General features: G+C 37.9%; 1 non-coding gene across 1 annotated transcript; it reads left to right on the forward strand.

The window, feature by feature from the left end:
- Positions 1 to 3,490: 3,490 nt before the first annotated feature.
- Positions 3,491 to 3,572, forward strand: Trnal-aag. Its single transcript has one exon. It is a non-coding gene; the product is annotated as a tRNA-Leu (tRNA).
- The last annotated feature ends 1,520 nt before the right edge of the window (positions 3,573 to 5,092 follow it).

Consider the following 5,092-nt stretch of genomic DNA (forward strand, 5'->3'; position numbering starts at 1 on the left):
CAATTTCGTCGGAATTTTTGTTCTCAAGTTATGGACCGTTGAAGCGGTCAAGGTGGAAACTGACGTTTTTCTAGCTTATTGGAGGTGCCATATTTCACTCCATCTCTTTTCCCTACTTTTTACGCTACACCAATATAAAGTTTTGGGAACACTCTAGACATTGGCTGTTTCATGCTAATTAAGTGTCTAGGTCATAACATTCTTAATGATTTTTTTTTATTTGTCAAACCGCCTCTCTGCGACGATATTTGACGAAGTTCAGCAAGCTGTGCTGTGTGACCTAATCAACATATTTTTATGACTTTTATATCACCGTAAAGCTCCAATTAAGCTCTTTCTTTTGAGTGTAATTTCAAAATATTAGAATAAGTATATAATGCGCTACATGTGCCTGAAGAACGAAAATTTTGAAAAACTGGCAAGTTTGGAGTCGATTTCCTAAAAAACAAACCCACTTTTTATTTCTTTTGTTTTTTATTCACAGTTAGTTAATATAGTAGTCTATCAGGAATTACCAACAGACATTGTAATATATTGTTTGTATGGCCGCTATCAAGACTCGAATCTCGTGCTATGAGCGTTTTGAACGGGATTTCGCACAAGCGCTCTGCTGAGCAGAAGTTTGTCCAATGTAAGGTTTTCTATTTATCGTTAGCAGTTACCTCAATATCCAACCATAAACATTAATAAAATTTAGAGTAGTGTACTTAAAAAAAAATTTACTTCGAAGTCCGTATCCACAAGTGCGGACGCAGCACTTACTTCCTCCCATTACGGGGGAATGCAGATCGTTAGAGAATTCCTCTGGGACCTTTTGCTTTCGGGTTTGAGTTTGAAATACCGAACTTGAAATGTAATTGTCATATGTTCTTATGTCAAACAGATATGCAGTGTATATACGTATGTACGATTTAGTATCTGACGCTTAGGAAGTACGGTTTATTTTGTGCGCGTGCGGACTCTTTTGTAAAATAACGAGCATTTCGTAGCATGTAAGGCTTCAAAGGTGTTAGTCATGTGTTTAGGTTTCATTTCTATTTTCAGCGATTCATGCCGGGTTACTTAGACTTTTTATTCAAAACATAAAAAAAAAACTGTTTTTGCTACGGGACATTCGAGGGGCGAACAACCACCACAGTCCGGTGAATAATTAACTAAAATTCCTTAATTCGACTTTTAATTAGTGAAAATAGACAGAGTTTCAATTAGAGACTTGTGGAGCATCACTTAAAACCACTAAATCAGTCATTTTCAGAAAGACTTTGAGCGCGTGAGAAGCGCAGTAGTGCGCTAAAATTACCACTCGGAAAAATCGCGCGGACGCCTTATCGCACCGGTATAGCCTTGTACCCGCTGCGCTAGTGGTAACTTTAGAGCATTACTGCGCTTCTCAAGCGTTCAAAGTCTTTCTGAAAATTACTGATTTAGTGCATTTTAAATGACGCTCAGCAAGTTTCTAATTAAAAACCATATATGTATATTTTTACTAATTAAAACGGTAATCAACAAAGTTTAGTTATTTTCTCACCAGACTGTGACGGTTGCTCGCCCCTCGAAAGGCCGCCGAGCTCGAGGAACATATAGTGAAGACGGCATGCACGTAGCAGTAAAGGCGCCATTTTTAAAAATATGTTTCGAATAGAATATATATATATATATATATATAATATTTTCTCTCTCTCTCTCTCTCTATATATATATATATATATATATATATAAGGGTGATTTCATCTCAACTCAGGTACGAATTTAGGATCAAATATTTAATTTGGACGAAAAAAATAAATGTTTTGGGGCAATTCCTATAATAAATGAAGACGCAAACGGCAATTTCGTCGGAATTTTTGTTCTCAAGTTATGGACCGTTGAAGCGGTCAAGGTGGAAACTGACGTTTTTTCCAGCTTATTGGAGGTGCCATATTTCACTCCATCTCTTTTCCCTACTTTTTACGCTACACCAATATAAAGTTTTGGGAACACTCTAGACATTGGCTGTTTCATGCTAATTAAGTGTCTAGGTCATAACATTCTTAATGATTTTTTTTATTTGTCAAACCGTCTCTCTGCGACGATATTTGACGAAGTTCAGCAAGCTGTGCTGTGTGACCTAATCAACATATTTTTTATGACTTTTATATCACCGTAAAGCTCCAATTAAGCTCTTTCTTTTGAGTGTAATTTCAAAATATTAGAATAAGTATATAATGCGCTACATGTGCCTGAAGAACGAAAATTTTGAAAAACTGGCAAGTTTGGAGTCGATTTCCTAAAAAACAAAACCCACTTTTTATTTCTTTTGTTTTTTATTCACAGTTAGTTAATATAGTAGTCTATCAGGAATTACCAACAGACATTGTAATATATTGTTTGTATGGCCGCTATCAAGACTCGAATCTCGTGCTATGAGCGTTTTGAACGGACTTCGCACAAGCGCTCTGCTGAGCAGAAGTTTGTCCAATGTAAGGTTTTCTATTTATCGTTAGCAGTTACCTCAATATCCAACCATAAACATTAATAAAATTTAGAGTAGTGTACTTAAAAAAAAATTTACTTCGAAGTCCGTATCCACAAGTGCGGACGCAGCACTTACTTCCTCCCATTACGGGGGAATGCAGATCGTTAGAGAATTCCTCTGGGACCTTTTGCTTTCGGGTTTGAGTTTGAAATACCGAACTTGAAATGTAATTGTCATATGTTCTTATGTCAAACAGATATGCAGTGTATATACGTATGTACGATTTAGTATCTGACGCTTAGGAAGTACGGTTTATTTTGTGCGCGTGCGGACTCTTTTGTAAAATAACGAGCATTTCGTAGCATGTAAGGCTTCAAAGGTGTTAGTCATGTGTTTAGGTTTCATTTCTATTTTCAGCGATTCATGCCGGGTTACTTAGACTTTTTCCTCTTGACTTAAGTTTGTCCGTGAGTCTAGATGTTACGTATCTCTCTCCGACAATACATAGGGCGAAGCTCACACAGCTTGGAAATCACGCCAGTGCCAAGTAAATAAATATTGTTAGGATGAATATTTTTGCTTCACTGGCTTTTACGCTCAGATATTGAGGTAAGTACTAGCATTAAATAGAAAACCTTTCATAGGTCAAAATTCTGCTCAGCTGAGCATCTATGCGAAGTCCCGTTCGAAACTCTCCTATCACAACACGAGATTCGAGTCCTAATAGGGGCCATACAAACAATATATTACAACTTCTGTTGGTAGGTCCTGGCAGACTACTACATTACCTAACTGTAAATAAAAAAAGAAAGAAATAAAAGATTTTTTTTTTTTTTTTAGAAAGTCGATTTGGAAGTTTTTCTAATGAAAGACTTGCAAGTGTGGAGTCGATTTTTTTTTTTTTAAGCCACCGTTTGTTTATTTTTCCGAAAACAATTCCCTGGCTACGCCACTCACCACCAACGCTGGCCACACATCCAACAAAACGCACGCACATTCGCAGCGCGCAATTTGTCATGCTCTAAAATCTTTGTCGGTAGCGTGGCCGAGCGGTCTAAGGCGCTGGTTTAAGGCACCAGTCTCCTCGGAGGCGTGGGTTCGAATCCCACCGCTGCCACGATTTTTTGCACCCCTTGGCGACGCTACTCCAAAACCACGACAAACTCCTTAAAACATTAGAAAAAAAAAAAAAAAAAAAAAAAGCGTTACGGTTGTTGTAAACTTACGAAACCGGTTTATTCCCTCCCATGCACTAACCGTTCGTTCTTTGCATTATAAAAATTTGCAACGAAAAAACGAGTTTTGTCTGACCGGTGGTCTCGCCACTTTATTACGCAGACATATGAAAATATGATCAAACATGAACAGTGTCTCGCTTTCTTTATAAACAGTAATAGATATATTATATCTTAAAACGTGTAATAATATTTTCCCCCATAATATTCTAATGCCGATCTGTGTTGTATATTTACGATAGAGAAAAAAATATTTGAATATTGTATTTTGTGCTCTAATCTACAGCCCCCCTGCATCAGAATCAACTGTTTGCATTATTTAACGGACAGTGTGGAAGTCATTGGCATATCCTTATGATGGGTGAAAAGACGGTGAGAGTGCAGGCGAGCTGGTGGTAGCTAATCATGTCGTATTACACCTGAGACTGCGGTGGAAGAAATCGGAAGAACTTTCAGTAGAAGGAACAGACACAGAGAACGTCTCAAACTCAGCTAACTGGTTTATTTCTCAAACAGCCTTTAAGTACCCACGGAACTTTTTCATTTGCAAATTTTTGTTGCGTTCAACGAGTGTGTAAAGTCACTCGAAATAACGAAGCTCAATTACGTAATGCTAGCTATTTGGCATAGACAAGATTGTGGACAACCCAGTAGGTTAGCAAAAATCACAATGGAAGGAAAAGGGCGATGGTCAAAGCACCGATACCCAGCAGTTTACAGCATGTATTTTCCTTTATTTGGTTGCTTGAGCTTCCAGTTAGAAGATCGCCAGAGAAAAAAAAAAAAACAAAAAAACTGAAACGTAGAAAGTAAATCGTAACGCTTTTTTGTAGTAATTTACCACGTGTTCAAAACAAGAAAAAAACTATCGGGCATGAATGTAATGCAATAATGACGAGGAAGATTTTTGCCCCCTCCCCTGTATTGTTAACTAGATTCCTTCCCTTTCCCCCCCTATTCTATCCATCTTGACTGCGAGGATCTGCCAAATATAAATAGAGTGACACAGAACACGAATGTGTCAAATAACGTTTTGTCCCCTTTTTTCTTGTCCTACGTCCTACGTCTTGGGTTTTACAATGCGTAACGTTTCCATCTGCGTTGAAAAAAAAAAAAAAAAATCTCGCCTTTTTTAAATATTTTTTTAGCTTCTTTTATATTTGTAAAATGCACAGCGACTGGTAAGCAAAGGCGAAATCGAAACCGAAAATGTTGACAGATTTGGAAACGAGAGTAAAAGAGAAATCATGCGTGGCGCCCTCTGTTGTTTTTGAACCCTTCCGCCAGTTGTTGCATCGTTTGATTTCACCTGATGCCGAGTTCGAACGTTGGGCGGCAAGGCTGCGTCCAGGCATCCAAGGCACAGGGACGGATTTTGCGCGTTTTTTAACGTTGTTTCGAA

The sequence above is a fragment of the Ixodes scapularis genome, unplaced genomic scaffold (genome assembly GCF_016920785.2).
Source record: "Ixodes scapularis isolate PalLabHiFi unplaced genomic scaffold, ASM1692078v2 PGA_scaffold7__128_contigs__length_106722199, whole genome shotgun sequence".
NCBI lineage: Eukaryota > Metazoa > Arthropoda > Arachnida > Ixodida > Ixodidae > Ixodes > Ixodes scapularis.